Raw genomic sequence first — 12,099 nt, 5'->3', positions numbered from 1 at the left:
CAAACTAAATAGAAAACAAAGCATTCACCCACAATAGCACAATCACCATAACACAATATATTTGACGTAGAAACCCAAATGGGAAAAACCATGGTGAGCAGAAACTCACAAGTAACTATCTACAAAATAGTAACCAAACCGGTTAAGGTCATACAATGTTCTTCACCATAACAGATCCTATTAGGAATCTAGATCTCTGTTAGGAGATAAGTCCCGTTAAAGACTACCTTGTTAAAGGATTTCAGTAAGTCCTATTAAAGACTACCTTGTTAAAGGATTTCAGATCCACAGTTGTGAATCACCTTGTTAGAGGATTTACAAAGGCTTTGCTGGCCCTACCCGGTTAAGGGTTTCAGACTTGTCGAAGATGTGAGTAATCAACAAGTGAATGATCTAGCTAATAGCACAGTCTGCTTAATTATTTCCTTGATAGCTCCTTGTTAATGCATTTCAACATTACATTAGTCTTCAATATATCTACACTCTATCTCTTCACACGAACCTAATCTTCTCTTCAATGATCGCACATAACCATTTCAATTCTATATCTCATATATCACACATTTCACATGCAAACCCTAGACATGATGTCCTTATAAAGGAAACTGATTTCATGTTGGTCCAATAGGATTAGACTACAAGTTTCTAGGTTTAGTGTATCTAGACACATTTGGTAAAATGACAAAAAAACACCACCAAAGTGTCGGTGGATGATAACTCATCACATATTACAATAATACCGGTTGGTAACTCATCACAAAGTAATACTAGTTAATACAATATACCAATTACCAGTTGTCAAAAATGAAGACTGGTAGATCGTAGCGTTCCAATCAAAAGTTAACTACCGCTTGGTTCCTTCATACCACTTGAGCTTCTCGAATCGCTTGGGATCCTCATACCGCTTGTGGTCTTCATACTGCTTGTGGTCTTCATACAATCTATGACCGATAAACCATTTTCTGCAAAACATCGATAGTCTAAAGACTATACATTCAATAATACACAATACCGGTTGAGCATAACTCATACATCCAGAAAGAGTGTGTCCATTAATGACAATAAAAACATCATCAAAATGCCAACATTTAGATGTGTCTCCATCTGATCTTCCATATACCATAGTTAGTTCCATCAAGTTTTGGACTGTTCTTCCTGAAAATGTTTGTTGCCATAGGATCTCCTCAAGCTGTTAGACTTCTGCAAAAAGAGGGCATGGCTCTGATACCAATTGTTAGGAACCAAAAGGAAAATTGAGAGGGGGAGGTGAATCAGTTGTCAATGAATTTCAACCCAATTATAACTTAATCCAACTTAATACTTAATACTAGTAAACCAAACTTAATCTCGGTTAACAAATTAGCAGTTAATATCAATACCGGTGAAACTTAATGCATGGAACAGAAAGAGAAACAACATCCACAACACATATATTTTTGATGTGGAAACCCGATAAGGGGAAAAACCGTGGTGGGAAACCTTACCCACAATCAAATGATACTACTATAAATAGTATGTGTATACAAATAGGGTCTGCACATGAAGAAAGGCCAACCGCCTAGAGCACACTACTCAAATGGGAGTCACAATGACTACAATAGGATGGTTAAATCCTAGAATAATGTACTACTTCAAAGTGCACCTACAATGCTAGATTTAGTATTGGTTTAAGCTCTGATAAATACCTTCAAACCTTCCTTTAACCTTCAAATGATGTCTACTTGATTCTCTCTATGATCTTCTCATATGATCTTCAATATTCACACTCACTCGTGATTACTACTTCATCTCACAAATGAGATCTTACATTTATACAAAACCTAAGACCAAATGTGTAGGTTGGCTCACTAAGAATATTACAATTAAATCAATTAAAAATAACTCTTGATGCGATACAACATGTCGGTTCAATACAATTATAACAATATACAATCAATAAATCATCTTCATAACGTGTCATGTTGATCTGGAATAGATAACGCATGTCGGTCCATAACCTAGATCTATCTACCGGTAACAAAAAATATGTCAACTCGATTAGACTAATAACCAAAACACCAAATCCAAGTATCCAAACCATGTCTTCGACATAATCAAGTGATCTCTAGATGATAACAAATCATCATCAATGTCGGTGAACCATATAACCTGTCGGTGAGCATATACTGGTGATTGTGCATAAGTCATTGACCTTGCCGGTGAACACAATGTTCTGGTTCAACAATAAACCAATATAACCATAATGTCAAATCAATAATGTAGATCTCCAGAAGGATAAGTGTTGACATCAATGACAAAACCAATGCAACACATCCATAATACCAACAAATTCATCATTTTTAGATAATTTGTAGCCAGTCATCATAGGAGTTCCATCCGGTTTAGAATCTTCTAACCCAAACTTCTTCAACAATTCCTTCACATATTTATCTTGAGATAGAAAAAATACCTTTTCTCGTGTGTGAAATTTGCAAACCTAAGAAAAATTTAATCTTTCCTATCATAGACATATCAAAGTCTTTTTGCATATCACCAAGAACTTCATACTCAAGTTATCATCTCCTCTAAAGATAATGTCATCAACAAAAACTTCAATAGTCAAAATGTTATCATTCTCAACATTTAGATATAGATTACTATCAGTAGTACCTTTATTAAATCCTAATTTTAGCAAATACTTATCCAATATAGCATACTGGGCTCTAGGGGCTTGTTTTAATCCATAAAGAGCTTTCTTTAGTTTGCATACCATGTCTCCATCATCTGTTAATGAAAATCCATTAGGTTCTCAAGGTAGACTTCTTCCTCAAGATCACCATTCAAAATGGTTGACTTGGCATCCATTTGATATACCTTGAAATCCTTATAAGCAACATATGCATGCAATAGTCTAACAACTTCAAGTCTAGCTATCAGAGAAAAAATCTCCTCATAATCAATTCCTTCTTTCTATGAACTTCCTTTGCATATGAGTCTTGTTTTATTTCTGACAACTTCACCGAATTCATTCAATTTGTTCTTGAATACCCATTTAGTACCAATCATAATCTAGGCACAAGTTCACATGTGTTATTCTTTTCAATCTGATTCAATTCTTCTTCCATATCCTTTAGCCAATTTTCATTTTTGCAAGCCTCAACAACATCTTTAGGTTCGATTTTGGAAATCAAACATACATCTTCAGCATCTAGTCTTCTTCTAGTCATCACACCTTTGTTTTTATCACCAATGATCTAATTTCAAAATGATTTAATCTCACATACCTTAGAGTCTTCTAGTTATTTCTTGATTTCCAAGTTCATGCACCCCTTCACTAGCAGTAGCAACATCTAGATTAACTACATCTACTAGATCATTCAACTTTAATTCTTTAGTCTGATTTAGTGTTAAAACAACATCCTGATCATCATCATATCCGCATGCTCTAATCTCCTTTCCATAGTTCTCATCAATTTTCACATTTGCACTTTCCACTATCTTTCTCAGTCTCTTATTGTAGCACCGGTAGGAGTTTCTCTTTGTTGAATATCCCATGAAAATTTCTTCATCACATCTGACATCAAACTTTCTTAAATCCTCGTCTCTCTTGATATAACACTTGCTTTTGAAAATTCTGAAATATCTCATAGTAGGAACATGACCAAACCATAGCTCATAAGGAGTCTTACCGGTATCACCTTTTATATGCACTTGATTGAATGTGTAAAAAATAGTACTAAATGCTTCTCTCCAATAGATCATCAGAACATTCCCTTCAATTAACATAGTCCTTGTAGCATCCAAGATAGTTATGTTCTTTCTTTTAACAACTCCATGTTGTTGTGGGGTTCTAGGAGCAGATAATTATCTTCTAATTCTATGCTTCTCATAGAATGAGTCAAACTCACCAGAACAAAATTATCTTCCTCTGTCAGATCTCAGACATTTCAGCTTCAATCATGTCTCAATCTCAACCTTTTCTTTGAGTATCTTAAATTTGTCCAAGGCTTCAAATTTTTCCCTAAAAAAGGCAACCCACATCATTCTGGAATAATCATCAATAATTGACATGAAATATCTATCACCCTGCACACTTGTAAGTGTAGTAGGTCCACATAGGTCAGTATGCACAAGATCTAGCAATCCATTAGATCAATGTTGCTTACTCTTGAAGAAAATTCTTGTTTGTTTACCCATTTGACATTCCTTACAAACTAGATTAGCAAGATTAACAATTTTAGGCAAATCTCTAATAGGTTGAGTAGAAAAAATCTTAATTATTCAGTCAAAATTAACATGACACATTCTCCTATGCCATAATCAACTTTCATCAATCTAAGCAATGAAGCAACTTTTCTCATCGACATTCAAATGAAAGATATTACCTTTAGTCTTAGTTCCTGATGCAATCTCTATACTAGAGGCATTTAAGATCTTGCATTTTCCATTATTGAATTGCAAATCATAAACTTTGTCAACCATTTGTCCAACAATTAAGAGATTATGCTTCAAACATTCAACATATAAGACATCATTAGTATTATGCTTACCATCAAAGGAAATAGAACCTCTACCATGGATCACATAGGCTTTGTCATCTCCAAATCTTACTATTCCACCATCATATCTATCCATATTCACAAATTTACTTTTATCATTGGTTATATTATGTGAACATCCCTTATCAATCACCCATCCATCTTTCTCTTCAACCTTAGCAGCTAAGGCTTTCTCCTCAATAATGTTGCTTGTGGAATCAACATGTATCGATCCATCTTCTTTGATAGCAAGAAACACAATTCCATCTCCTTCTGATTCTTCATCTGCAACACCTTCATTAGTAGCATAATAGAAGTTCTTCTGATTCTTATACTTTTGGTTAGACTTGTAGGGCTTATCATACTTCTCATGCTTCTCATATCTATCATTTCTATCATGCTTATCAAATTTATCATGCCTATCATACTTAGACATTCTCTTCGGGCACCTAGAAGTAAAATGTCCTATCTTATTGCAAGAAAAAATTTTCAGAGGTAATTTACCATCATACTTACTAGCTCCCTTAGGCAATCAATTCTTCAATCTCATCCAATTCCCTTTATTTCTCTTCCATCTCTCTTCTCTCTCTCTCTCTCATATCTAGATATTCTACATTAATGAGTATCATACTTCTACTTTCCAGATACATTTGCTCTAAATGTTGTCTCTAACTTTCCATTTGATTCACCAAACTTGCTAAGTTTAAATGCAGAAATCTTTCCAACCAACATATCTCTTGTCACAATAGTCACACTCCAGATCTCATTAATAGCAGCTACCTTATGTTTGTAAGCAGGAGGAAATGATCTTATCACCTTAGCAACAATTTCATCTTCTTGAATGGTTCCACTAACACATCTGATACCTAGAACAAATTCATTCACCTTAGCCATAAAGGAATTTATGTTCTCATCTTCTCCCATCTTCAGCATCTCATTCTTCCCTTTCAAACTCTACAACTTAGCAACTTTGACTTGTTTATTTCCTTCATACAAGGTCTCAAGCTTCTCCTAGATCTCATGTGCAGTTTGAAGTCCCATTACATTAGTCATCTCATAATCAGTCAAGGTACTCAGCAATGCTTCCTTAGCTCTAATGTTATGTTTGGCTTCCTTGATCTCATCAACAGTAACAGGTCCATTCTAGGGAACAAAATAGGCATTCTTTGTAATCTTCTCCAAGACATCTCAAGTGCACCTCCATCTAGTTCTTCCATATAGCATTATTACTTCCATCAAATCTTGGAATCTCCTTAAAAATAAATTTTCTACTTCCAGTTGCCATCTCAGATCTCCTCAAGAGGTCAAGCTTCTTCCGAAGGATCTAGCTCTGATACCAATTGTTGGCAACAATAGTGAAGGAAAACTAAGAGAGGGGGTAAATCAGTTTTTACCGAATTGTCAAACTTAACCTCAAATGCAAATCTAATAAATTGCAATAACATTAAAGATAAGAAAATTGACAACACAACACACAACACCAATATTTTGATGTGGAAAACCCAGTTAAGGGAAAAACCATGGTGGGAACCTACCCAAAATTAGATGATACTCTGTAGTAGTATGTGAAAACTATTACACTGGGGAATGCACATGCATTTAGACATGCTGTCTAGAGCTCACTGCTCAAAATAAGATGACCTAGAAGGCTACAACCCTTAGGGAAGGTTCACTACCTTACAATTATGATCAAACTACAATCCGGATTACATGAACTACAAATATAGCATCTCCTAATACCTGATGACAGTTTTGGTTAAGCACATTTGTCTTCCTTGCAACAATCTCTACTCAATACACCACACCAAATGATATATTTTCTTAAGCACCACATATACCACTCTCTGATAATGCAGACACCACACAAATACCAAATTTGCATGACTACATCACCTATATATACTGATCATCAACCTTGGCAACAAGGTCGGCCAAATCCTCAACTCATAATTACAAAATTACATCATATGATACAAAGATCGACCACCAGACCAATATAATGATATGCATGATATAAAATGGACCTAAATCAAATCTCTGAACACACAACACCACCATAAATCTCACCAAGATCAACCGCGACACACTGCACCACCAAGAACACCGCATAACATGAACATTATCACCAAATCAACAAAATCACCAATACCACACACAATGATCAATGTGGACCACTAAAACAAATAGGACATGATTAGGAAACATAAACAAGAACATTAGAATTATCTGCAATAGCTGCACCAACACCACTTATCAAATCTTCATCGATGAACATGTGAGACTCAAGAACACTCAAACAACAACAACTTGAACTAGAAAGATAACTTGCGGAGCACCAAATCACAAACAATTAGAAATGTAGATACACATGAACCATTAGATTTGATCTTTTATTTACCTCTCCTCTACCTATCAACTTGAAAAGGTTTCCACCAAAGAGACACATGACCTTTCAACTTAGTACAAGCATATCTCACCTTCCTATCTTCTGCAGTGCCTTCAAAATAAAAATACTTCTCCATCTCTGTGATCCAATCTAGCAATTCATTCAAATCTAACTTGCCATCATAATCTGGTGGGGTAAAATGTGGTCTGGTATTCACTCTGGACAATGCTCTTATAAACCTTTCTTTATCCAGATCATTCACTGATGGATTTGGTCCATGTTCTCCAACTACTTATTCCTCATCATCACTCACATCTTCAACATGTCGACCTCTTCTTTGGTTTGTTTCAACAGCTTCTAACTAGGCTGCAATTCCTCTCAACATTTCCATCACAGCAGGGTATGAATTTCCATGCGATCTACCACCTTTAGCATTCCTTTGGGCCATATTTACGCCAGTCCTCTGTAGTTACGGGTTGGATCCTCAATCCAACACCCTACAATAAATTCTTATAGGACAACGCAATCTTTATAATGAAAACTCACTCTAATACCACTTGGTGTAGTCATGGTGGGAGAGTCCTCAAAGAGAATATTCTAGATCATGCAATAAGAGTTAACACATAGAGGCAACACAATGTGATGGAGGAAATGCAGAATCAAACTATATTATATCATGAAAATCAATTACAAAATGTCGGCAACATGCGGGCTTACAAGATTTGGCTTAGAGGCCTGATTACATACATGCTCAAGTACAATATCTAGGCTCAAGCATGAATGTGAGCCAACTCTGGACCTCTTAACCTTTAGATTGATCTTCCATATTCTAATGAATGAATACTAATGCTCAATTACATTAATTTATATGCTCAGGAATGATTTGCATCAGCTTACAGTGAAACAAATGTTGATGAACAAGATGAAACATGTAAAATAGCCAGATCAGCCTCCACCAATGAGATTCCTCCAAAAAATCCATATAATGAATTGGACACATGCCAAAGAACATTGGAAACAATGAAATGAATCTCAGAAAGTTAGGGAAGTGATCTGCAAGATTCGCCAATAGCAAATTAGTCCAAATGGTTCCAGTGTTCTAAGCCAGAAAACTGTCTCAAATTCCAGAAGTGATAACTTGCCAGAAAAAGATCCAAAGGTCTCACGGACTTAGGATAAGGTAAATGAACATTTCCACAAACAAAATCCATCTCTACAACATCCATTGAGAAAATGCCAAGAAATGCAGAAAGAAATGTAGAAACTACAAAACAGGAACAAACTCAAAAGAAATTGTTTTTGGTTGATGCAAGATTGCCTAGAACCAAGGATGCTCATGTATCAAGGACAAATGTCATTCCTTCCCAATACATGTGTCCCTATTTTGGACACTTCTCTTTCTCTCTTGAGATAGGACAAGTGTGGAATCTTATTCCACTTGTCATTCATGGGATTTCCACTTGTCCTCCTTGAGGACTAGTGTTGCATTTTCCCAATCCCTTCCTCTCCTTCCTCTCCTATTTAATCCCCCTTCATTTTCAATCAAAGGATCCACTCTCATACATTCATAATGCAATAATGTAGAATTATATCCATTATTAGTATATCCATATCATTATAATGTCCAATTTGAGCACCATATCCTATTATCAAATCCACATATCCTAAATCCAATCATCAGATCACATCATGGAGCAATTGAGCACTATCTAGGTCTTGAGCGAAAATATGAACATGGGAAAATAGAATCAAAGTTGGTAAATGAGCATGCATATTTACCTCATTAAGCAATCGAGAACTAGCTACATCTTGAGAACACATCTCAACATGGGAAAATTGAATCAAAGTTGGTAAATCAGGTTTAACGCATTCACTTGTTTTATACTTTTATGCTTCATTTATTTCTTTTTAAATATCCCAATCTTGAGTTGTTTTAGTTAATGTCTTGCTTGGTTGATTTCCTTGTTGTTTCAATCATTTAATTCTTAGCATGCATATTTACCTCACACACACAATACACACCAAGATCAACTTCTTTCAAACCCAATCAATCGGAAGCTTTCTTAGCCAGCTTGTCAATATGATACATAATCTATGTTGGTTAAGAAATAGATGTCATGTTAGATCAAGGAATGCTATTTGTTGGCTCACCTTACCATACAACTAAGAAACACCAAGCCACAAGGAAATGGAAAGCTCATAGATTTTATGAGGATGCTTGTGTTGTAATGCCCCGCTAGGTACCCTAAAGGAAAACAACACAACTAGGCAACTAAAGGGTGAAATAATTTTTTTTTTTAAAGAACAAGTGCATTAATTATAACCATTGCATGTCTAATAACACAACGGAAGACTAACACATGATTCCCTAAGGGTTGCCAATGAAGATTAATCATAGATTATATTAACACCATGGTTAATCCAATTATCTATTTAATTAGATAAAGTAAATACTTAAGTTCAAAGATACACATACATCTAAATTCTATAACGAAGACATTAAAGTATTCTAATGCATTCAATTTATCCATAAATCATTTATACATAAGATCAAAGCAATTGAATTAACATACACTCAATTGACATAATATTACAATATCCATAAATACATGGATTCCAATAATACCATGGATTACAAAGTTACAATATCAAGGTTACAAAAAAAAGTCTGATACAATGACCACAAGGTCTCAACTGAACAATGATCACGAACATGAGTCGGTACATGAATGACAAACCAAGATACACCAGCGAAGCCTTTCCTCGCCTGAAGATCCAATCCAGAACATCCGATGGGAAGTGGCACTACCACCCGACCATGTGATCCCGAAATGGAACCACCCCACCATGCTAGGAGATAGTAGAAAACCCTCAAGCAAGCAAAATAAGATAAGTACAAAAGAACTACATGATTCCGCAAACATCCATGTGAATCAACTCACAAACACCAGTGACTCTAAGGAGAGAGTGTCATAGCATAGCTTGATGGTTACCATGGTAGGCCTCCTAGGTCTCGGTTCTCTATCTTGGTAACCTCTCCCGACTTCCAGCTTCAACTAAGTCTCATGCAGACCCTAACAATCCTTTCGTGAAGACAAGGTGGTAAGTTTTCTATTCCAGGCCTTCTTGTAACATTATGAGCCATGTACAAGCACTACACCTATGCATGAGGTACACTATCTTAATTAATATTTATTCTACCCACCCCCTAATCAATTATTAGGTTATCACTTTTTAACTGACTTTTGACAGGTTATCTTATCATCCACTTCGAGCATGACCCCCGCTCAAAAGCCACTCTCTCTCATAGGACACTAACAGGAAAGGTCTCTCTCTATGAGAACTCTATGGTGAAATAGACATCCATAACTAATCCTGACAAACAACAAGTGAAGGATATACAATCACTAACCCAAGATTGACCATTTTGACAAAACACACAATGGCCCACAACAATAATGTTATACAACAACACCTAACCAAGGAGATATAATAACATAGGATACAATGACAACTCAACTAGAATTGCAACAGAATTAAGCTTGACTGCAACACCATTTACACAAGATCCTAATACAGGCAATCTTTCCTTAAAACAACCAAATGCATAAATAACTTGCAATTAAATATTTTCCAGAAAATAAGAAAATACAACTATATTAATACAAATAAATCAATTTTGTCATTTGTCCAATAAGGTTTAAATCAAGCACATAAAAATTAATCTCCTAATATCTCCAAGCATAAATATAAAAATTAATCTCCTAATGCTTTTTCTGAAAACATCCAAACTATAAATTAATTATATATATATATATAATATAATTATTTGAATACCTATATATACATCGTATATTTGCAATATACTTATAATTATATTACCAAAATATATATTTCATCTCAGAATTAATTTCCACAGTATTTAAAATACTAAAATAATATAATGTCCAAAACATTTAAAATAAACTTATATATTAATATATACATATATATATATATATATATATATATTTATATATATATATAATAATTAAAATTAAAAACCAAATTTAATACCTCTAGCACAAAAATCTGAAAGTATTATTTTTCGGTTTGCACGAAATTGGTTTAGGGAACAGTAAAAAATAAAACCCCCCTACTACTGTATAGTAGCAGGTACTACTGTTGGTAGTACATGCTACCTTACGGTAGCAGGTGCTACCGCCGGTAGTACCTGCTACTATAAGTGGTAGTACATGCTACCTTACGGTAGCATGTGCTACCACCGGTAGCACTGCTACCGCACGGTAGTAGGTACTACCGTAGGTAGCCACTACTACCGTCGGTAGCCTACTACTGCCGTTTTTTATATTTTATTTTATTTTATTTTTTATTATTTTATTTTTTAAATTCAATAAAATTAAATTTAAATAATCTAAAATATTAAAATTTCAATAACCCAAACAAATATTAAATTTTATTTTTCAATAAAATATATTTCCAGGAAATCTAATTAATACAAATTTTCCCATGAACTTGATATACTACTAAAAATATAGAGATGCACCAATATACCAAGAACAGCCATAGCAAAATATCAAATCCAATACCAAACCAAAGGAATATTTTATATGGTAAAACCTATTTTGTCCCAAAATTTAATCCACAACACTAAGAAATAACTTCTTTCCATTAAACTAGAAATTAACTTCAGGTATGGACTTTAGCTAAGAACTGAATTAATCAGACAAGATCTGACAATCATCTTAACACACACATCATTTAGAAGATAGAAGAAATACAATTATTTTCTTAAAAAAACAATCAAAAGAAGCCACCCAACCTGGTATAGCTTTCTTGGAAGAAATATGTAGAAGAGCCCTAATCTTTTCAACAAGCTTCCAATAAATTTCTTCACCTAAATTCCTAACCTATTTTGTGTGTCCCTAAAATAATGACCTATTCCTCTTTTTAAACTAAAATTCTAGGTTGAATATATTTTTCCAAAAACCTAAATTTAGTAATAAAAGCAATATTATTTTCTTTTCCAATTTTCTAACAAAGGGATAAGTTAACATGCAATAATTAAAAATCATTATTCATTCTTTTCTTTTCTCATGCAAATTAATTAATTTTCTAAATAAAGAAATTAAAGCGATACTTTAATTTCTAATTAATTCTTTTATTCATTTATTCATTTATTCTTTTATTTATTTA

This window comes from Cryptomeria japonica, chromosome 1 (genome assembly GCF_030272615.1).
Source record: "Cryptomeria japonica chromosome 1, Sugi_1.0, whole genome shotgun sequence".
Classification (NCBI taxonomy): Eukaryota; Viridiplantae; Streptophyta; class Pinopsida; order Cupressales; family Cupressaceae; genus Cryptomeria; species Cryptomeria japonica.
The sequence above is the reverse complement of the archived record's forward strand: the minus strand, read 5'-3'. Positions refer to the sequence as shown.